The 25,218-nt window shown below is 33.1% G+C and overlaps 1 pseudogene; it reads right to left on the minus strand.

The window, feature by feature from the left end:
• Positions 1-21,247: 21,247 nt before the first annotated feature.
• Positions 21,248-24,009, minus strand: LOC149569035 (nucleobase-ascorbate transporter 5-like; annotated as a pseudogene).
• Positions 24,010-25,218: the final 1,209 nt, after the last annotated feature.

Raw genomic sequence — 25,218 nt, forward strand, 5'->3', positions numbered from 1 at the left:
AAAATGATTGACACAAAACACCGTCAAATTGTCTCTGCAACATCAAGTATTTCACACCAAAAATTAGCCAACCTTTTACTAATCTTTCAATTTCGTACATATAGGGTTTTGAGATGACAATTAGAAAATGGGACTCAAATTGGTTCATCTCCTAAAAATTGACAAATGGAAAGGAGATAGTTTGTCAGTTACAAATATTACATCAAAATGTAAAAGGGTGGGATATGAATCACTTCGCCTTCTTTCCTTTTTCTGACTTTTCCCTACATGCCTTGGAAGTGAAAATTACTAGAATCAACACCTAAAGCCTATGAACATGGATGTTAGTGTATCTCAAGAGTGATTTGGAATGCTCTCTAGCTAAATCTTGATGAGATTAAACCACTCTTGTATTTCCTCCATAACCACGTGTATGCACTTGCCAAGTTTCTCAAGGTTAGACACCCTATTCTGACGATTAGAAGATATCTTACTCAATCCATCTAGATAATTGGATAAGTTCTTTTAGATGATGGCCTCTTCAATGATCCATTTTCCTTATCTACTAACCTATGAATCCATATGTAAACCTTTTAAGAGTTCATAGTCTTTGTCTTGATCCTTTTTTACTTTAGCTTTTGTTTCTTCTAGTCCTTCCTCTACCACCGTGATCATTTCAGATTTGAATTGCATGCTCTCTAGCCATTCAAATAGAGGCTCATCTCCATTAGAAGAATATTTACCTCCACAAATTCCTTAGCCTTCATGTGAACAATCATCTTTAGTAAATAAATCCAATCTTCACTCTTGAATTTCTCTACTGCTAGAGTAGCTTGGTTAGTTGAGATATTATCCTTCTCTATTCCAAGCCTTTGTATTGCATTGCCAATTTTTTCTATGATTACAAGTCCCTCAGACTTGAGTGTTCTGCTCCATTCTCTACCAATCTACATGAAGTACTCATATTCTTATGATTGGGAGATGAGAGCTTGAACATTAGTAGCAATACAATCACTGGTGATTGACATTCCTAAGATGATTGCCAATAGGGTGACTAACTACCTAATGAAGCTGCTAAGATCATGAATCTTTGTCTTTATTCTAACTTTTTGTAGCTTAAGGCTTTTAAGTTGTCCCTCAATCACATCATTTGTTGACTTCAATGGGCCTACCTTAGTATCATGTCTTACTTCTCTGAGATCTACATAATGCATGGTGAAATAATCTACTGACATGTCTTCAATTCTCCCTTCTTTAGTGGACTTGGCAATCTCCATAGTCAAATACCCTGTGTAGGGATCTTGTCCAAGAATTGATAGTTTCTTATGCTTTGTGACTTTACTTAACATTGATCAAAAGTAGATAGAAATAGATAAAGTCTTTTTATTTGGAACTCCCTATTCTTTCCTCTTCCTTTTTTTGTCAAAGGTGTCCCCTAGCCATGATTATGTGCCAATCACCTTGGATACAATCTTGAGTGTGCCTATACTAAACATGTTTCTTTTGACCAAGGTCACTGTCTTCATAGCTGAAGAGAAAGAATTCTTTGGGGCCTATGAAATGAGCTTTGAAGATTTAGGGCCTTTCTCTACTTCTATAGTCTTATTTGTTGCTTCATTAGACTTAGTAGACTCACTTTTATTGCTTCCAACATCTTCGAGATCCACCACTTGTACTTGGGTACTATTTGGTAGGAATAGTGCAACACTCATAGATGGGATCAAACCGCTATGGGTTGAGAGAGCCACTGTGACTGCACCATCTTTATATCCTCTATTTTCTTCTTTTCAGCCTCTATTGCAGTTCCAATTACGAGTAGAGAACCATCCTGGCAAGTTTTGGCAAGAGGAATACTCTTGTTAGGAGGTTCATCATCTCCACCTGATGGTTGTGATAACCCTTGAGTAATAGAGAAGGTTGCACCTGATGTACCACCTTGGGAAGCTGAAGTTGTTGCAACTTTTGGGTAAGCTTGAGTGGATGTGCCTTTTCTCTCACTTTTCTGAGCTGTTATCCATTCAACCCATTTTCTAGTCCTTTTGTAGATTCAATCCATCTTTATATCTAGCTCTTCACTAGTGCCTTCATAAGGCTCCAAGCTTATTCGAGTTCCTCTAATATTGGTCAAGTAAGTATTTCTATACATATTTTGGCCATTGTCCTCCACTCCTACATCAATGTTAACTTTATACATCTTCACCTGATCAACTATTAAACTAGTGAACACTTTATCATGGCTCTCAAACTCATCCTTCTAGTCAGCCTAGTAATCCTCAATGGTGGTGATATGATGTATTACAGTTTCTATCTTTAAAACATCCCTAACATATCTATTCAAGTCAAACATGGGCCTCTAGACTTTGTACATGTCGAGCTTATAGTTCATCTAAAATAGATTTAGCATATTCTTGGTATTGGAGCAAGTGTTGCAACTGAAAGCCCCCACCTTCATGGGGAATTCATATCCCTTCTTGTTCAAGCTTTGTCTCAATATGTTCACTTGAATGGATTGTTGCACAATCCCAATTAGCATGAGCATGAAGCTGGCATATCTTGGTAGCTCCAAGGGTAATCCATCAAAAGACAGAAGATGTAGATAAGAGAAAGATGAGAATTGAAAGAAATAACTCTCAAATTGGATGATGGTAGCTACGGGTTCACAAATGAATCTCCTTTCTAGACATCCCTATAGCTGCTTGCAAATCCTCATAGTAAATGCATCATTTACTTTCATGTACTTTGCATAACTATTCTGTAACTATAAGCATGGATAAAACTCATAAGATTTCACATCATTAGGAAAATTCTCTACTCTTGGGAAGCCTAGCCATAATTGTAATTAGACCAACATATCGATGAGAAAAGAGGACATATATAATGTATTATAACATTTGGATGCATGAAGAGCATTAGACAAAATTTTAGTTACCTCATGAGCCCAATCAATGGATTGAGTTTCAAAGCAAATGACTTCTACTAAAATGAAATACTGCTCAACAAAATTCAAAGCTTTTACCTCACCTTTTAACCTATGTAGAATAACCAAAATATCAATAATCTATGTTTTGAGCTTGCTCCCAAACAACATTTTAGGAACTTTACTCTCAGCACTCCATGGTTTTTGGAACCATGTCGGCATGATTTCTTTCCTCTAGATCCACTCCCCCAAAGGTCAAGTCTAATAATTCTTCTCTTTATGGAACATGGAGGAAATTAACCATAGTTTTCCTATTAATTGAAATTAGCATTGTGTCATTAGGCAACACCATCTACCTTATCTCCAAGTTGTAATTATGTATGTACTCATAGATTAGCTCTGGGACTTAAACTAAAACTGGAAAACTAGTGCCTTCGACCAACCCACATCCTCTATGTTTCTCAATGATGGGGTGAATCCACTCAAACCTTACTCTCTTTTGAAAATCCTCCATGTTGTAGAAGTGGAGAGAAGTGTCCATGAAATTTTGTAATTGGGATTTGATTTTGGTCAATCTATCGAAACCCGCGAACCAAGTTGCCATGAATTTGAGAACAAGATTTGAACTAAGAAAGTGAAAGGAATGGCTAATGAAAAAATTAGTAGCTTTTCAAAAATCTATTCACTTTAACAAAATAATAGTCCAAAGAAAGAGTGGTAGTTCATTCAACTATTTAATTTTCTATATATGGTAGATTCAATTCATCTATTGATCTTCATAATTAGTGCCACATGAATGAATTTAAGGGGATAACTATTGAAAAGTAAATATAAGGGTTTAATAGGAATTTAGAGTTATTTTAACTATTATATTGGGCTAACAAGTAACTTTCTATATCTCCATAACTTACTTTCCCATTTTCCTTTAAGTTCAGGGAAGTTACCATTAGGGTACTCTATGGAAAAATGTTTGCCAAGTTAGATCCTAATTATTATTTCTTTTCTACAATGGTTGAGTTTAATTTATTATCATTTTAAAACATTCTAAAGATGACTTACGAGTCCAATCTAATCATCAACTTGATTTTCTTTGGTATCTAAGAAACTATCCTCATGGGTTGAAAACCCATTAAGGAGAAGACATTGTTGCTTCCTCATTAATATTTCCTTTTTTAGTCAAAGTTTGTGCAATTGCCTCTCTTAAAGTAAAAAATGTTACAATGAGACGCAAAGGCCTACTCAAGGACCACTTAATATTCCTTTTTCATTCCAAATTTTCCCTTTCAAAAAAGCAACTTCATGGGTTGAAGACTTGTCGAGGAGAATTCAGTTTTGACTTTTCTGTCAAGGATGGTTATGAGGGTCACAACAAATCTAAACTATTTTCTAAAATCATAATCATATATGAAACAATGATTCATTGTAGGATGCCTTGTTATTTTCATATTTTTGATGTGTTCACATCATTTAGTGCTCTTTGTGAGAAATCATCTTCATGGGTGGAAGACCTACTGAGAAGAAGATGATCTCCAAATCTTTGCCAGCATTAATTTCTCAAATAGTGATAAGTCGTAAATGAATATAACTTGTAGTTGATCTTCAAATGAGTAACATTAATATTCATTTGACTAGGCACTAGCCTTCTCATAAGATCACTTGACAAAATAAAAAATCACTTAGCTAGGAATGAGGAGAGGGGGAAAAGGGAAAGTTTGATAGAGACTCACCTAACCTAAAAGGACTTAGACCTAGACTCAAACAAAATCCAAACTTTTCTTTGTTCATTTAAACACAAGTACTCACTTTTGCTAATTGGTTAGAGAACCAAAAGTGGGGCAATAGTTAGCTCTATCTAGGGACTTGGGCAATCTATGTCCAAGAAAGGAATCCAAGATCTTTGGTTTTGCAAAATTAAAAGGTGGCTACACAACAAAACTAAAGAACCAAAAATGAGGGAAACCTAACTAGGAAAAAAAAATGAGAACTAAATGTAACTATATTACAATATAGGGGTTACCTATTTTCAATTTGAAATTTGATAGAGCTTTAGATCCTAACCATTGTACATCAGGGGTAGTAGTTCACCATCAGGAGATGCTAATTTGAATGAGTTTTTTTCAAAGGCATGATAAATATTGAATTGGCCTTTCCATAGAGTATCAATTTTTTTGTGCATTCCCTTTTGCACCTTTTTCTTATCTCACAGCAATACACTATCTCCTACCATGAACTTCCACAACCTTGCCTTTTTGTAAAACAAGTTCTTTACATGCATCTGATGTTGTGTAATGTTACATAAAATCTCTTCTCTTTCTTCTTCAAGGTTTCTTAGGTACATGATTCTCTTCTCTAATCCATCTTTATAGATATCATCTTTAATAATTGTCCTTAGTATTCTTTTAACTAATTCTAGGGGCAAAGGAAGACTAGCTTCTGTTCTATAGACTAGTTCAAAAGGAGAGATGTCAATCACCCTCTTCGGGTTTACTCCATCTACCCAAAGTGCCTCATGAATCTTTTTTTTCCAAGTTTTATTATTGTCTGACACCAATTTTTTAACAATATTTATCAAGTTTTTATTAGTAGATTCCACTTGACCATTTCCTTGTGGAAAGTAGTCAAATGAGTGAGTGACTATTATACAATACTCAAAACAAAATTTTGTAATCTCAACTAAAGAGAAATATGTTGCATTATCTATTACTTGTTAGATGGGTACACCAAATGTGACTAATATGTTCTCTTTTATGAATTCATAGACTACTACAAAAGTAGTTTTGTTGGTTGCTTTTTCCTCCACCCATTTGGTGAAGTAGTCAGTTGCAATTATAACATATATGTGAAGAGCACTAGATGTTGGACTAATAGGGCCAATGAAATCGAGACCCCATTGTTGGAAAGGAACTTCAATAATCATAGGTCTGAGAGGCAGTATGTCTAAATGAGGCCTACTCATGAACATTTTACATTTTTTGCATTTCAAAACCTAGTAGTAGGCATCCTTGAACATGTCTGACCAATAATAGCACTGTCAAAGTATTTTGAAAGTCATGACTAAGGATGAGAAGTGCCCACCACATTCTTCACCATGAAATGTTTTCAACAATCATTCTTGTTGTTACTTATCCATGCACCTAAGAAAAGCATCATGTATAACTTTCTTGAATAATTTATTGACCCAAATCACATACTTGTCTTCTTTTAGCTTATGGTCTCTTCTTTATTTTGCTATAATCCCTTTGGGACATTCTCTATATGTCACGAGATAAGTAATATTATCGAACAAAGGGTCTTTTAGACCCACAACCAAGACCAATTGTTTCTCTTCTGGCCCTTCAGTAATTTCATTTTCAACAAATGTTGTACATAGAGTATTAACTCTTACTAGCTTAGTGGGCTTGATTTGAATGTCATATTTCTTTATTTTTGCTACCCACATTCTTGATGCAGGAGCATCTTAGGTGTAAGAGAAATTTTGCATCACCCAAAAATATTTTCATTTTAGTCTTTTTTATTTTAATAAGGACTAGTAGACAGGGTGGTTACTATTTATGGGAAGCTGCTATTTTTGGTAAGTTTGTCATGCGAGCTCAAAATGTACTCATTTTCTACATGAAGGTTCATTTTAGAGTTATATGCCTACCAGATTTTTATTGGAAAAATTTGAAGAAAAATCTTCAAGCTCACCATTGAAGGCCTTAGATTGCCACTTGATAAAAGGTGCTCCCCTTAAAACCATAAATTCCTAATAGAAACAAAGAAACAACAGAAAATGTGAGAAAAAAAATGGACTTCTTACTTGCACTATAAATGTCAAATTATAGAATTCATAACTACAATATGGTAACTCGCATGGGCACATTCATTATAGTAATCTGCAAGACTAAGTTGTGAACTACCACCTAGAGTTGTTCTAGACAATGTTTGAGCCTTTCTTAAATAGGCAATTTTATGTCACCTGTGAAAGTTCTAGATGCTCAAACTTAATACCTAGGGCCAATAGAGCCTAACAATACATATAGATTTGGCCAAATACATTTTTAACATTTATTTTAGGAATTTTAGGTAGCCCACCTTTGAAAGGCCATAACTCTCAAATCATTTTTCTAATCAGCAATTATAACCACTTTTTGAAAACACTTGCTCCTGATCTATAGGCTTAGGAACTATGCTAGTGCCTTTCCATCAAATTTTTAGACCTCACCCAAGCACTATAATGCCTTTAGTGGTGAGCCTGGATATTTTTATGCAAATTTTTCCACTAAAAATCTGCAATAGCTTCTTCAATACTTAAGTTGGAGCAATGAGAATAGTATGGTAGGCTTATAACTTTAAAATGAACCTTAATATAGAAAATGAGAATATTCCAAGATTGTATGAAAAACTTACTAAAACTAAAAAGTTCCCATTAATAGTAACCACCCTTTCTACTAGTCCTTATTAAAATAAAGAAGACTGAAAATAAATTAATTCTAGGTGATGCAAGATTGCTCTTACACCCAAGATGCTCCTACATTAGACACTTGGGGTAATTTGAGAAGTGACCCTATCACATCTTAGGTTTTTAGAGGAAAACCAAGATAGTTAACCTCCTCCCTTGTGAGACATGATGAATTTACTGTTGGCCTCCCTTTCCATTTGACTAGGTACTTCTCATAAGTTTTGTTCCTTGTACTTTTTCCAATATGATTATCTAATATCTCGTCAATCTCCTTTTTAGCTAAACTAGCTATTGGAATAATCCACTATGCTTCTACAACTTCATCTCCATCACTTCCTTCATAATACTTTGTCAAATCTGAAATATTAAATACTAGAGAAATATTCATCTCAATAGGCAACTTCATTTCATAAGCATTTCTAGAATCATGTCTTTTCACTATCTTGTATGGTCCAAACTTCTTCATCTTCAACTTAATATATGTTCCCATTGGAAAATGTTCATTTCTCAAATGATCCATGACTTTATCTCCAATATGAAATTCCTTTTACCTCATTTTCACATTTTCCTTAGCTTTATACCATGTATTCATCTTTATGATGTGTTCCCTCACCTCCTCATGGATGTTCTTCAAATGTTTACCAAATTCTTCTGCTTTAGCACTACTTATCTCTCCTTTATCAAACTATCATAATTTAGAACCATTTCTAGGACTAATCCCATATACAATTAGGAATGGTGGTTTACCAATACTCTGGTTCAAAAAATTATTATTTGCAAATTCTACTTATGGTAAAATCAGATCCCATCATTTTGGCTTGTCTCCAAACAAACATCACAACAAGTTTCCCAAACTGTGATTCACAACTTTTGCATATCCATCAGTCTATGTATAATGTGATAAATTGCACCTAAAATCTGTCTTCAACTTCTTCCACAATGTTAGCCAAAAATACCCAACAAATTTGGTATCTCGATCTGAAACTATACTCTCTGGCAGACCATGTAGTCTCACCAATTCTCTGCAAAAACAACTATGCCACATGAACAACATCACTAGTCTTCTTGCATGGAATAAAATGTGCTATATTTGGAAACCTATACACCACCACAAAAATACAATCATGTGCATGTTGTGTCCTCAGTAATCCAAGAAAAACAATTATGTTGACATCCTCCCATAGCTTCTCTAGTATAGGTAATGGTTGATACAACCCTATATTCTACTTTACTCCTTTCATCATCTGACATACTTTGCAACTCTATACAAATAATTTCACATCTTGTTGCATTTGTGCCTAGTAATAATTCTCATCAACCAAAGCTATGTTCTTATCTCTATCAAAGTGTCTAGCCCATCCTCTACTATGCTTCTTCTTGATGAGATTTTCTCACATTGAACTCCTTGGAATGCACAACTGACTTCCTTTGAACAAGATACTATCATGGATCATGAAATCCAACCACTTTGTCTTGTCAAGTGTAATAGGTTATGTACAAGCTCTATCTATGTTTTTGGTAGAAAAATTTATCTTGTACTAAGAGCATTTGTAACTCAGTTAAACTTCCCACTCTTGTGTTTCAAAACAAATGTATAATTTTGCAAAAACTCAACCCACTTCAAATGCCTTTGGTTTAATTTTCCTTGACTATTCAAATATTGCAAAGTTTGATGATTAGTATACAAAAGGAATTCCTTAAAGAGAAGATAGTATCTCCACTTATTCAATGCTTGAATTATAGTATAAAATTCTTGATCATAAATGAAATATTTTCTTTTTGCATCATTCAACTTCTTGCTAAAATAAGAAATAGGTCTACCTTCTTGGCTCATAATAGCTCCTATTATAGTTCCACTAGCATCAAATTCCTCTTCAAACACCTTGTTAAAATTAGGAAGTGCTAAAATAGGTTGCTTAGTAACCTTCTATTTCAATTGATTAAAAATTTATATGCTCCTACAATCTAGTTAAATTCTTTCCTATCCCCTCTTATTTTCATATTCAAAGGTCCACAAATATTGCTAAAACCTCTTATGAACTTTCTGTAAAAACTAGTTAGTCCATGAAAAGATCTTACCTTTATCATACTCCTTGGATTAGGAAATCCAAGATAGCCTTCACTTTCTTTGGGTCCATTCTCAGGCCTTCTGTTAAGACTACAAATCCCAGTTACACCAACTCCTTTATAAAACTACACTTCTTCAAGTTTATCAACAACTTTTCCTCCCTCAAATTATCAAACACCTTGTGAATATGAATCAAATATTCCTCCAATGTCTTACTAAAGATCAAAATATCATCTAGGTAAACAATACAAACATACCTAGAAACTCCCTCAGTACCTCATTCATGAGCCTCATGAAAGTGCTCGATGTATTGGTTAGCTCAAAAGGCATGACTAACCATTCATATAGTCCTTTTGTCTTGAAAGTAGTCTTGCACTCGTCACCTTCTCTAATGTGAATCTAGTTGTATCCACTCTTTAGATCTATCTTTTTGAAATACTTAGCTCCACTCAAAAAATCTATAATATCATCCATCCTTGGAAATAGAAATCTATACTTGACTGTGATCTTATTGATAGCATGAAAATCTATACACATCCTCCATTCATCATTCTTTTTTGGTGCTAATATGGCTCATACAACACAAAGACTTAGACTCTCTTGAATCAACCCCTTCTATAACAACTCATGAACTTCTCTATTCAACTCTTCAATTTCTACTAGTTTCCTTATGTGTGCTGACTTGTTTGGAAAACTAGCTCCTAGAACCAAATCCATCTGGTGATTGATCTTCCTCATTGGGGGCAATCCATTAGGTACATTATCTAATACAATATTAGAAAACTCTCCCAACACATATGTAACTTCTATACCTATGCCTCCTCTACTTCTTCCTTACTATCTTTTGGAATTATAGAAAAACACATATGCTCATGCTTCATACTTTTGAGAAACTCTTTTGCATCAACAAAACATATTCTGGTCGTACTACATACCTTTTCTTCTTTCCCCTTTAATGATTTCAACTTATGTTTCACTCCATCCTTGGTTAGAGTATAGGTATTTTCTCACCCATCATGTATAGCCTGCCTATCAAACTACGATGGCCTACCCAACAACATATGAAATATGTCCATAAGTAAGATATCACATAGTACCTCATCATGGTAGCTTCCAATCTTGAATTTCATAGAGTATTGTTCTTTGACCATGAATTTGTGGTCATCTTGCACCTAAGTAATATGATATGGATGTAGGTTCTTTTGTCTCGTTAGCTTCAACTTAGTGACCATCATTTCTAACACTATATTGTTAATGCTTCCACCATCAATGATCACATCACAACACTTATCTTAACATCTTCCCTTTGTGTGAAACAAGCTCCTTCTTTGATCAAGTTAATTCTCACCATTCAACAAGACTCTTATGTTAACTAGGACTTCTCCTCTTTTAGCGTCTTCAGAATGTGAGGATCTCACATCTTCATCAACATGTGCAAGTCTAGCTTGGCCTTCTATTCTTCAATATATCCTTCCTTTCCATTGGGTACATTCAAATGCTCTCTACCCTTCTTCTTTGCACTAAAAACATTTTCCGTAGAAGCTTCCTCTTCCAAATCCTTATCCTCTACCTCTTCCTCTCTGATCTCTATTGTTTTGATCTCAAGTATTGATAGGTACCCTAACACAGGATGATACTTGAGAAAATCAATGTTGGGTTACTCAATTCTAAGAAGAATTAATACCCTATGAGATATGGGACAATATTTTATAAATTTATGTTTTGATTATATATATCATGAGAGGCAATCTTAAGGCAAGGTCCTGAAAAGGGACACTTATGTCAAATCAACTCAATCCTACATATGAGAGTTATGTCTTAAATTGTAGAAGACTTCCAAGAGGAAGTCGAGAGCTAGGGGGGGATGATGTAAGGCCCACACTAGCACCCTATTATAGATCTTGATGGAAAAAATATGGTCAAGAGTTAATTGAGTTATGATTTACATTTTGTTTTTTTTTACTAATAATGATGTAAGGGATCCTATAGGAGACTAATGTAGATTTTGATACTCTATCCAGTAACATTAGGTTGATAAGATAAGATCACATGGAAATGAGATTTAAAATTTTCAAGACAAGAACTTGACCATGAGACACTACGGATGATCTACTAGGCAATTAGGAAGGATAAAATAACATTCATCCTACTAAGAGTAATTATGAGCATATGTTATGATGATAATTAGAAATATGGATATGTTTGAAATTGATTCTAAATTATTATGACATAATTATTGAAAAATTCTAAAAATATGTGGAATTAAACCTGGAAAATCACACAAACCCCTCCTAATGTGATAAAGGGATATTGCTAGGAACATCACTATGTTTAACTTGATCTAAAGTTACTAGTTAACTGGTCTGCACATATCAATTTTATATTGTTTTTATGATTCACTAAAGATGACTTAGAGTTTCATTATTATGTGAGAAAGAGTTGTGATGATACTCTGATTGAAAATGATTTATATTGAGAAAGATTACTATTGATACACATATTTGATATTTCAATGTTTTAAATATTTTATGAGAATGATAATGTAATGTTTTGAATATGCACTTAGATGAAAGTTAAATGGAATATGATATTGCAATTTTTTATTGATAGTACTTAGAACATAAATGATTAGATGATTATTAATTGTATAATTTAATGAGAAGTATGAGATATTGGATATATGTTGTATGTGTTTGTATGTATCCTATATTATTTTATTGGGTTACTGATGTTTAAGTTGAGTGTGTAGGAAAGTTGAACCATGGAGATTAATGGGGAAACAAGGTTCAATCCTATGTGAACATAGTAAAGCCAAGGTGAATATTTGGAAGATTCAAAACCTCATTTTCTTGTGTTTATTTCGTAATGTGATTGTGCATGAGTGATATAGATAGAGAGCATGATTAATTAGGGACATGTCATCATTATGTGTAAAGTATTTTTGTGTGTGTATGTTTCATTTGACACTTGTATTGTCTATGTGTAAATGACATGTCAAATAGGGTTCTTTGGCATGAAGTCACTTAACATAAGCCTAATCCTCATTTTGAAATCAATTAAACCACCTTGGAGAGTGTTAGGAAGATTCACCTTCTTGACAAAATTTAAGTTATAAGTTGAGAGGAACTTTAGAGAGCCTAAAGTGATTCCTAAGTGTTAATTTTGTGAAAATAAATCATAAGTGGGTCTATGGGACCTAGGGGACCCTCAAAAAAAGTCATTTCCAAGCCAATTCAAAAATCATATTATCACATGACTTCTTCCCTCATTACACCACTTGGTTAAGTTCTCATTTGTGGAAAGATACAAGAAAGTAAGGGGGGTAGGTGAGGATCAAAGGGAGGTCTTTATAGGGAGCTTGTACAAACCTTGGTGATTATTCACCCACTCTCTAATTATAGAGATAGCTAGGGATTGGAAAGGAGAAGTTTGGAAGCCAAGAGGAAGAGGTCTTCATTCCATTGTCATAGCTTGTAAGAAAGTTAGTGTTTCATGCCATGCTTTCTTTATATCATATACCTGAAATTGGAAATTGTAAGAGTGTCTTTTGTAGGGTTGTGTGAGTGATATGGCATCATGTATTGTTCTTGGGATTCTAGGGTTATGTTGTATTATGAGTGTTTGTATTGTTCATGAAATTTCTTGGGGTTTCTATAAAATTTTCTTATTTGGTTTAGATGTTGAACTTTGTTCATGGGTGTGAAGGCTTCATTCACCCTTGGGAGGGAAGAGAAATCCTTGGGGTGAAGCGGTTAGTTGGGCTTGAAATATAGTTAAGAACCTTGGAGTATGGACTCCATTGTATTCCATGTTCATTCATAACTTGTTATGGACAATAAGGAGAATGATGGTGTGGTAAGAAGGTTGATGAAGTATGGAAATCCAAGGATGCTCTAGTTGATGGTAGAATGATTGGAGGATTTTGTGAAACCCCCGAAAGGGCATGTATTTCATTGTTTTGTGAAAGCCCCAAAAGGGTATGAACTTCGTTGTTTTGTGAAAGCCCTAAAAGGACATGAAAATTGTTGTTATAGCTTTGGTATGTTATAGCATGTCTCCTAATTGAAATCCCACCTTCACCCAATGTTTATAATTTCATTAGTGGATCATTGTGCAAACCTTGGTTGGGGTTGTAAATGTGTTGCAAAATGTGTGATTGTGTTAGTTCATGTTGTTGTGATGATGTTTGGATGAAACCTGGTTGAGCCCTATTTCCCCTAGCATGAGGGTGGTCTCCTTGGGGCCTAGGTTGGGAGGTGAGCCTCAATGGTTCCCCATTTGTCTCTCTCTTGTGCAGGTATTCATTTGGAGAGTTTTGGAAGTTTGATGTTATGAAGTCTAGTTCTTGCATAGGAGCAGATACATTATTATTGTGTTGAAAAGGAGAGATAAATCCCCATTGGTTATGTGAAGGAATTTTCATTATAGATTGTAGTGTTTTTTCGATTTCATATGTCCATAGGGAGAGAAGTTTCTGTATCTATATCATATATGATCTTTCCATTGTGATTAGATTGATAGAGTTCATGCTTGATATTGTATTGAAAGAAATTTCAAGGATCATGTCAAAGAGGTTATGTTGTACTGATGTTGTCCCATTCATACTTAATTGGAATGTAGAGAAAGAAGAATTTGAGTATCTTGAAATTACAAAAAGAATGAATTGAACATTGGCACCTTGATATCTTATTTTTCTATTGTAAAAGAAATAACTAGTAGTTTGTTGTTTAGTATTGAAATTGATAAAGAAGCAAGATATGTAATTGATAGGAAGGATGGTAGATAGTTTTAAATGATGTTATTGAATGACATTAAAGTAAATGAAAAAATTTGATGCAATGAAATTTAGTTCAAAACTTCATGACTTCTATTCTAAATTTGATTTCTCTAGCATTAAAATAGTATGCTATATGGTAAATTTGGTTATTAGAATAGAAATGTTAATGCGTAGAGAAAAATAAATCATCATCCAATCAACTCTAGCAACTAAGTGAAGGCCTGATAAGAACTAAATAATTAGCTAAGTTTAAATGAGACCTGTAGATGCACATATGCATTCTGGAAAATGTATGGGCTAAAAAATATATATATAAGTCCTACTAATATAGAGTAATATTTTATTGAATAAGAACCTACCTAGGACTCTAAAAGAATATATATTCCTAGCTAGAAATAAATTCAAAACAAACAATGGACTATAAGGAATAAATGTCTAATCACTATCCATAAAGAAAAAAATTTAAAATATATATATAACAATGCTAAAATAAGTGCCACTCTTTACTGTTGTCCTAGCCTTTGAAATCCAAGGTGCCACCTTTTCTTTTATGGAAATACAAAAAACCTACAAATAAAATAGAATAGCTATGACAAATGAAAGTTGCATTCATTCCTAGGTGTTAACATCTAGGGGCATGGAAGAAGGGTACTTAGAAGAATTAAATGCTACTGACTATGTCATGGATTTCCTTGTCTTCTTGGACAGTGACATCTCCCTTGTCTTTTAAGAAGGGAAAAGAATTATTAAGTGGGGAGGGTACCTTGGAGAGTGCACATACTCTCCTATTTGCTCCCCACCTACCTCCACTCACACCTAGGCGCTCATATGGCAAGCTAACATGGTGGAAATTGGATGCACTTTCTTGTGTTATATTTTGAAACAAAAAAAAATCTACCCAAATTCAAGTTGACCCAAAGGCATGCGCTTGGAAAAGGAGGTAGGCTTAAACTGCATGGGGTTGTATGATATGACAACCTATAGTATGTTAGTGATGAAAGACAAGACCGCTAGCTTAAGTGTTTAGATGGGAGTAAAAACAAAATAGAAATAATAAAGGGGTTTCAGTTTTTAAAAGAAATTGGATAGGTATTCACAGGTATGTTTGAATCCTAGTTTAATTTTTTTTTGGATTTTAATGTGACACATAAAGTAACAAAGTTATGCTTGTACTGAATATTGATATATAAGTGGGTCATAGTTATTTAATCATTTAAATGGTCATATTAATATGTCATTGAATTTAAGAAACTTGATTATAGCATAAAGGGATTATAGCTATGTGGGGATGTAATGGGTAGCTATAGATATGTAGTATATTATTTAGAGGTTATTTGGTTGAGAGTAGTATGGATAGGATAAAAAAGTAGGACACTTAATTTTGAATAAGTTGATAAATAATTGCTTGGCCATTGCCATTGTTCTTAGCCATAATTAATGATGTTTTGATGTCAATGTAAAGAGGTATGGGTGTTTTAAATTTATAACTATAATACTAGTTAACTCATATTAGTAAGTATAATAATAATTAATATAATGATAACCTAAATACTGATGGAAACAAATTGATTAATGATTCATCATCGCGTTGCAATCCTCAGTGCTATCACTACTATATTCACATAATTTGAATCACATCTGCTCATCAGAGTGTCTTGGTTGAGTGCATAAGAATAAGGGCTCATAATCTCACTCCCCGAGTGGAGCCTTCTTGATCCATTAATGAGCTTAAACAAATACAAGTCTAAATATGGATAGCGTATCCTTTAATCTAATCGACAAATTTAGTTAGGTAATTTTTGAATCTTCATTGTAAACTGTAAACTTAGAATGCAACTCACACATTTAATTATACAGAGTAACAGTCAAGTATAACCACAACCCAGGATAGGAGTGTAAACCCCTGCATAGTGTACACCAAATCATTCAACTAAATAGTAAACATTAATGTATCTTTTAAAGAAAAAAAAAATTGGCTGTGTTCTTCCATTAAAATTTATGGCATGACACAACTTTATAGTTACACTTTCCAAATTAAGCTAGCTATGCACAACATGTGCATCTTGAGAGTTTTGAATCAAGATGACATTTAAAAATACTCTGTAAAGCATCCTATATATTCATAGCTCTGTTTTTCTTAGTATGAATCACATGCCATCAAAAGAACTAAATGATTGTTGACTAGGGCATAAACTTATTTAAGGCAGTTCTGAAAACTTTGTCCGATATGGGGAAACATAGTAAAATATTAACATGCTTTCTTACTATGAAATTATATCTAATGGGTACAAAATTATTATTTCCCTACCTACCCATAACAAAGGTATTCCCAACCTTAACATAATAGAGTTGATTCTTTAGACAGACGGGAAAAACTTATTTAGTATAAAAGGAAGAGCATAAAATTCTTTACTTCTAGGGTTAATTTTGAATTTATGTGACTTCTTCCACCAATGCCAACCCTAGTCTTTCCTTGCTGAACTCTCATGTACATGCAAAGTGCTATCCAATACTATTTCTATAAACCCAACAACTATTGCTGGTGATGAGAAAATCACATTTAGAATGTCATTGAACTACAAGATAATCCAGTTAGAAAAACAATTTAGTTCCAAAATGTCATAGTTCAACTCAATGTCACCAAAATAAATGTGATATCAACTTTCTCTAGATCCTCGAAAAGAGGAATAGAAATCCTACCCATCGGGATCTAGTGTGGGTTGAACCATGCCCAGAAGCAACTATGAACTCATTGAAATATTGAGGTATAGATAGGCCCAAAAACAAAGAGAAACCTAGGATAAAAATTGTCCTGAAACTATTTAGATTGCAATATTGGAGAAAGCTAAGCCCTTGAGAAGTTGCTCATCAAAATCACAAAAACTTAGAAAAGAACATGGAGTTACCATTTTTTCGACTACAAGTATTAATTTGTGCAAAGTAATCATAAGCTTTCTTTTCCTTGTGTTGACTCCTTGATTGGTTTCTATAATTTCTATACAGTTTTCTTGCTTGTGGTCATCTGAACCTTACGATGATTTATTTATGTGCTTGAATTGTCAATATCCTACTCAAATTGATGTAGACAATAAAAAATTTGGCAAATCAAACAAATAAATTTAGTAAATTTGGAATAGCCAAAAAAAAAAAAATAGTACTTACACTCTACAATTTTGCAACTTTAGATTTTTCCTTCTATAACTTTTCTCCTCCTACGTTCTCCATCTTGGTTTGAAGCTCAGAAGCCTAAAAGAGAACAATAGTATTAATTATAAAGTATGGCTTACAGAATTTCACATGAATTGCTCCAAACCTATCTTTCCAACCTTCTCCTTTTTATTTTTAGAGCCTTTTACAAGATGTGCAAGCTCTTTTTCTTCATTTGTAATGACTTGGTCAAGTTCTTTCAGCCTCTCTAGTTCACTCTTTGATGCCTATGTTGCAAACTTCAAAGAATCAAGTTTCTTCTTAATGTCTACATGCTGACCATTGAGTCCTTCTATTTGTAATTAGAAAAATGGTGAAATAAGGTAAACCATTTCCATGGCTAAAAAAGTGGCAATGATGTCTACAAATAATAGATTGGAAATACTGTTGTTTAGTTTCTAGACCTCCAATTATGTCTTGGCTGATTCTAGTTCGAAATGTGACATGGTCTTATTTTCTCCTTGATACTACTTAATTGTAGCACTTATCCTTTCATGTATATTTCTAAGTTGTTCAACTAATTTTTCAAGTTCCTTTTTAGCACTTTCATTAGTTTCCCCAAAAACACTAGAAGCTTTATGGATGTTCCCATTGTACCACCCTGTGGTTTTCCATTGCCACCACTCATTGTATCAAACTTCTTAAAAACTATGCTATCCAATGTGACCACATGTCTAAACTCTTTGTCTAGACCATAGGCAATTCAAGTGGCATAATAGAACACAATAAATAAAATTAAAAAAATTAAATAGACAAGTTTATGGAAATATACAAAATATTTAAGAAAGAGGTGCTGAAAATAGCATTTATTACTATCATGAGTAGATATATGAAATCAAAATATGCATAATTTGGTAGTGGCATCTAAATGCATGGACCTTGAAAGACTTTTTCTATAATAAGTGTAAAACTAACCTCAATTTTATAACTTGTTGATGTTTTCTTACAAATCCAACCAATAAAATGAATGCTACCATAGAATAAGGGGCAAAGAACGAGATAGTTAAAAAAAAGTAAAGAATGCAATCTACTTGGTCCAGATCTTTTGTTACAATAGTGTTTTCTAGTGCAGGGTAAAATGTCAATTTAATGTGCTCATCCTGAATAGTTACTAAGTAAAATAAGCGTGGCACGCCTTCTGGTGTTCTAACTTTCTCCTTTATTCTTCGAAGATGGTTCTCTTACTTCTCCTAAATAACACAGTAAAAAAAAATGATAAGCTATTATAAATTCTTTAGTTTTTCTCTGAGTTTGAGGGATAGTAGGGATGGAACAAGAGATCTTAAGGAAAGCCAGTCCAGCATTATTAATAAAATATATACCTATTATTTTTCAAAAATTAAAAATTAAAAAACTAACAATTTAACTTTTGGCAAACAATATGTTTCAAAGAAGCTGAAATTACATTGACAATCAATTGATGCAATGATCAAAAACATATATATGTAGTATAATATTTACATTATTCATCAAAAGATACAAAATATAATCTTACAAATGTCCACTACAAATACCTTGACATCCCCACTACTCCAATCCCTAGACCCACCTAGCTACTATAAGGGAATCTCAACTAACCCTGCATGTATAGCCCACCCCTCAACATCCCATCATTTTTTTGTAATACAATGGTCTTCAATCATCCTACAATGCACAATATACACATCTCTATCCTCCTAGAAGTAAGCCTTTATATTATTCATTTATGTAGTCTGGAGGCCCATAAGCATGCAACTTTAGGTTCATGGTATTTTAGATCTTTCTACATCCCTTTGAATGCTAAATTTTTTGGTTTGTCTAGTTCATAGTCCATAGGTACATCTTGCCATCTTAGGACAGCTAAAAAGATTTCACATTTTCCAAGTTGTCTAAGAACAGAAAGGCTTAGTTATCGATACGTGAAATGAATCTAATTCGAGTATGTGAATTGGATCTGTGGATTTGTGTGTATGTATAATACACCACCCTAGGGGATGGCAAGATGGGGGAAAAGGGGTACAAGTTTCTAGGACAAGGGGATAGAGGGGCCTTAATTTGGGGATGGTGGCAGAATGGTGGGGAGATGGTGTTAGGGGATAGGAGGGGGTATATATATATATATATATATATACATATGGTACTTTAAATGCTAGTTATGAAAAGATGTATTGCTATATAAGATATAAAGATGTAAAAGAGTGAATACTTGAATATTGGATAGAATTGGGACATCAAACATTGAACATAAATAGTTGAATTAGCAAATAGTCAACATTGGGACATCCCCCATCCTCAGCAGAGGTGGTGGAATCTAGTGGCACCGCTAGGGAGGGGGGATGGAGTCCCCAATGCATCCAAGTCTCTTAGATGTGGGGAAAAAAGGGGGGATGCATCTCCATGTTACACTATATATATATATGTGTGTGTGTGTGTGTGTATGTATATATACACACACATATATATGTACACATATACATACATACATACATATATATATATATATATGTATATATATATATATATATATATATATATATATGTATATATATATATATATATATGTATATATATATTTATTTATGCATTATATATACTAAAAAAAAGAGAAATATACATAATTCTAAAACTAAATCATTTCAATGTATGAATCTATGATTCTAAATCATTTCATAGTATGAACCAATGATTTTGGTATGAATCTATAGATCAAATACATTATGTAGAAATACCTACATGTACTTTAACTAATTTTGATTTTGATTTTGATCTTTTGTAAAGTATAAACCAACATATAGGTGCATTATTGATTGTCAAACATAGAGTAAGCCTCAAAAATAAATAAATAAAAGAAATAATAGATTATGATCCTACAATAGATGAACTCAAGAAAAAAATCTACAATAACGAAAGAAACTACCAAAGAAAAAAAATTTAAACATACACTATACATGTTTCCTCTTAAATATTAAACATTTTTGATAAAAAGTACAAAATAGAGTCAATTTAGTAGCATAGGTGTCCTAAAACTGCAAGCTTTTTAGAAACATTTAGCACACTAAAAAATAGTGTCTCTACATAACCCATTAATATATTCAATAGAAAACTAAAAGATAAAACATGTTTCAATACCAACGAGATTAAACAAGTAAATATGATGCCGCTACATCTACAATGTTGACTTTTAATTGGTTTTATTTTTTGTTTTGTGAGTAACTTCTTGGCTCCGAAAACCTATATTCAACAATTTTAAATTTTAAAAGCATACGAGGATAGTTCACAAAAAAAAAGATGAGCATCTCCATATAAGACTCACTCAAGGCTCATTTCAGCAAAGAACATACCAATATCATAAATGTTTCAATACCAAGGCTTTTAATCTGCAATAATTCTACACATGCCTATGTAGTAGATGTTGTTTCGACCACAATAAAGTTAAGCCCTCCATAAGTAATGGATACAACAACATCATATTTCACTGCAAACCAAACTAGATATTTGTTCATCTAGTATTCCATTAATGTTGTACAAACAATAATTATTGAACCAAATTTAGACAAAATAGAAATAAAAGATCAACAACATTTTTTTTAAATAGACCAAAAATTGTCAACCATTGTAATAGAAATATAAACATCATATTTTTCTGAAAAAAGCATTCAATTTGTTAATCTAGAATTCATGTAGCTATCAAACAAGAAATGACTCAAGAGACAACAATTACATGGAAGGAAATGGGGATCTAACAAAATTGATACCATATAAATACTGCAAACAGATCTGTAGCCTGCTGCTAAAGAGAAAATGCACCATTAGACCAAAGAGAGTTGATTCCATGTGGAATCATCTAGCAAGGAGAACTAGGTGGATTCCCTAAAGCATCTAAGTGCATTCAGAAAATGTGCAACAAGGATTCCTCTTTAAGATAGATGAAGGAGGAGTTGTGGCACTTGTGTACCTTGACACAACATAAAATGCACGACTAGACTACCAATTCAAAGCACAACAATCAATACACTTTGCAGCATATGGATAATTAACAAAGTAGTTAGCAACTACAAAAACAATTAAATATGAAGACTGGAATTTGGAATTTGACAAGCTAACCTCAATGAGTAAGACCAAAGGAACAACCATCATTGCAAATGCTTGTCCTGCATCAAATATGGGTGCTCCCTGTTGGAATGGATAGTGAATCCTTATCCTGTAGAATAACAAGAATGAGTGAATACTATTTTTAAAAATGTGATTTAACATTCAAGAAATTTGTAAGTAGTCTATACCATGGGGCATGTGTAACCAATCTAGAACTATCAATCTTGCAATGAAGTTGGGTTTTTTGAGGGCTATGCTTGTATGCTCCACCTACTATGAGAAAATAAGCATAAAGCCAAATAATTGTGAAAGTAATTATGACAAAAAAGTACTAAAAAATATGTTTCTTTCTAGGCTTGATATGTCGAGCATACTGAAATAAAAAAAAAGGGATTTAATTAGTTACTGTGCCTGCTATACCTCAAGCAAATACCATACTTTCTTCCAACTAGAAAACATTATTTGTAGACCCAAGTACAAGGTTAAAACACCATGTATACTCTCAATACTAGAAGCATAAAATCAAATGTATAAATCTTTAAATTTGAACCTAAAGATCCAATCTCCTGAAGAGGTAAGAATATTTTTAGGAACCCACCCAAAATAAATGCTCATTTTGCAAATTTTAAAATCATATATTTAATCTTTTGAATTAGTAGCTCCTAGTTTAGATTGTGTATGAGTTTTTAAACTAGAAGCTACTAGTTCAAAATTAAAAAAATGATAAATTGACATATTTAATAGTCTCATTCAAAATTCTGATGGTTTTACCTATGAAAAAAAGACCAATGCAATAAGTTGTGGAAGTCCTATCTCTATGCATTTAGCCACCTACAAATAACATTACAAAATGAATAGGAAACTTGATCTGACTTCAACATATGGAAGTGTTGACATAAATAAATCATGCAATTCAACATGGTTGTACTAAATTAAAAAAGAAGTTAACCATTCGTGCCCTATAATTACAAATGTATAAAACACTTTGTAAAACCATAACTTCCAAAGAAAGCTCTTAACAATAAGGAAATCCAAAAAAATAAATGTGCTACATATAGGTCAGGCCAAGTTTGTATTTTGAATGTAGACATTTAAACAAAGATGGGATTGAAAACCTTGAAAACCATAGATCAAGTTCATCTAGTGAAAAATCCCAACTAGCACAAATAAGGAGATTTACAAGATCAATAGACCAATACTTAATTGGCTTAAAGTTCTCTAAATATTCTACTAATAAAACATTTCAATGAGATGCTCTCCAAATTCAAGGTTAATTAGTATCCCTAAAAGCCAAAGTGAGCATCCATTTTGTTGCTCACCTAGTTTCATTGCATGAAAATTATTTACCAATTAGCTCTACTTCCTTGAATTTAAATTGTAAGTTGGAAAGGTGTGCACAAACACCAACTTAGATTAATATCCAAGTGAGAAACTCATATTATGATGCACCACACAGCTCTCCAGGATTTGGGTGTTCACAACCATAACCCATCAATGATCCTCAATTAAGGATTGTATGAATTAAGAGTCACTGAAATAAATTAGCATTCTATTTAAAAAGTACTCATTCAAGTAGAACTATTCTAAGAAAGATGTCATTAATCTAGGATAATTAGACATTTGATTAAGCAAGTTGGGTCTAGGGAATTGGTCTCATATACATACCCTAGGAAACCTGAGTTCATAGAGGCCAAGCCCTACAAGAGTTATTAGAGGAACTATAGAAAATAGACTTAGAAACTTGAAAAGAGAAACCTAAGAAGAGCAAGACCATCAACATAATAATGCCAAGCCTTAGAGACTATAAAGTGATGAAATCTAAAACAAATTTGTAGCCTATGGATAAGATAAGATGCAAAAAATAAAAAGACCTAGGAACAATAGCTTAGAGACCACTAAATCCAACAATAATTTGTAAACCAAATGCATCCAAATCTCTAGAAAAGGATTCATGGGTTAGCAAAGAGTAATAAACCATATATGTTTCCAAATCAAGTTTGAAGAATACTCAATGTACCAATTTCCTTACATACATCATGCGGGTCCATTATTTTTTGAAATTTGCTAGAACCAACAATGGAAACAATTGGAAGAATGAAAGCATAGGATCCTCCTATAACAGTAGGAAGCCTAGTCTCAAAGTACAATTGTAAAAGGGTGTTGAGACTTCCTATGAATAGTAATGTCAGGATAACTTTGGCTTTGTCATCTTGTATGGATATTTAATTTATTGAATTGAGACCTATAAAAACCTTATTGAAGCTATCAAATGTACCTTCCACTAAATTAATAGAAATTAGGATTCCATTGGTAGCCAAACCCTCAAAAAAAATTTAAGATATATGAAGCATAGGAAGCTCCATAATGGACTATTACCAAAGTTTTTGAGACTGTAGAAGTGCATAGCATTTTCAACTTACATTTTCGCCACCCATTTGAGGAACAAAGAATGAGGGGATGATTTTAATGGTGCCCAACATAACCAGATAGTGCTAGCAACCAAGTAGGATAGCTTCTGTTGTAGAAGCCAAGACAATAATTAGCTCCATACTATGTCCAACCTATAAGCAAATAAATGAAGCCCTTTAATTAGTCTTGAGCAATATCTTAACTAGAAAAATCAACTATATAGGTAACTTGTGGTGGGGCTTTGGCATTACATGAAAATTTGAAATACCACACGAATTAGTTGCCAAATTGAATCTAAACATCTATGATAATGGCTTGCTCTAGCTGAATAATAATGAAATTATGATAAGAGAGATGTTAGAAAAAGGGGGAAAAAACTCAAAGCAATATGATGTACATAGGTAATAGACAAAGGACACTTCAAAAAAAATCGGATCCAAATATGGGATATATATAAACAATTGCCTTGAAATAGTATTAGAGCAAGATATTCATATCATCTATCCAAAGAATTCTAGAATAGGATGTGGAGAAGGTTCTATAGTAAAATGTGTTAGGATAAACCACAGACAGAAATAAAAACTACATGCAAATATAACCAATAACAGAAAATAATAAAACACACAGAAATGAGCACAAGGCACCAAGATTTAACATGGTTCACCCAATCCCTGGGCTACGTCCACCAAACAACAAGTCTGATCTTATTACAATCTAGTGATTACAACCTGATTACAATCCGTAATCCCTTACAGCTCAATACCGCCGCAAGAACCAATTTCACATCACAACTTATGAAAAATACCCAACCCTAAGCCCTTTTATATAAGTATTAAACTGCTTTAGGGTTATAACATGTATAGTACTTTCCTGATTAGTCACCACAATCTAACAAAATGGCCTAATTGATTATATATGAATCAATAGTAAATGTCTTTAAAATAGTCTTATGTTTGGGTTACCAACAGAGCCATTAACACTCATATGAGCAAGATATTCAAATTAATCATAGACATGATGTATTTGAATAGCTTTTTGAGAAAATTGTATAGTTTAATTCCTAATAAATATTAATATGTGCATTTTCAGAGGAAAAAATACACATGTAACATTGGATAGTAGAAAGAGCGCATTTGAATCATTTTGTGGGACAAAGAGTTAAAAATATGTTGCAGACACCTTTAGCCCAAGCTTTACATTTGTTTTATTGATGGGAAGGTTCCAAAATAATACATACTAAAATATGCACTCAAATCATAGATAAATAGATTGGATCATACAGAAAACGTAATATGCAATATTCAACAACATTATAAGCATGTGGGTTCTAGACATAAGACATTTGAAAC

The sequence above is a fragment of the Cupressus sempervirens genome, chromosome 3 (assembly GCF_028749045.1).
Source record: "Cupressus sempervirens isolate cs-2001-9-10 chromosome 3, ASM2874904v1, whole genome shotgun sequence".
NCBI classification, from domain to species: Eukaryota; Viridiplantae; Streptophyta; class Pinopsida; order Cupressales; family Cupressaceae; genus Cupressus; species Cupressus sempervirens.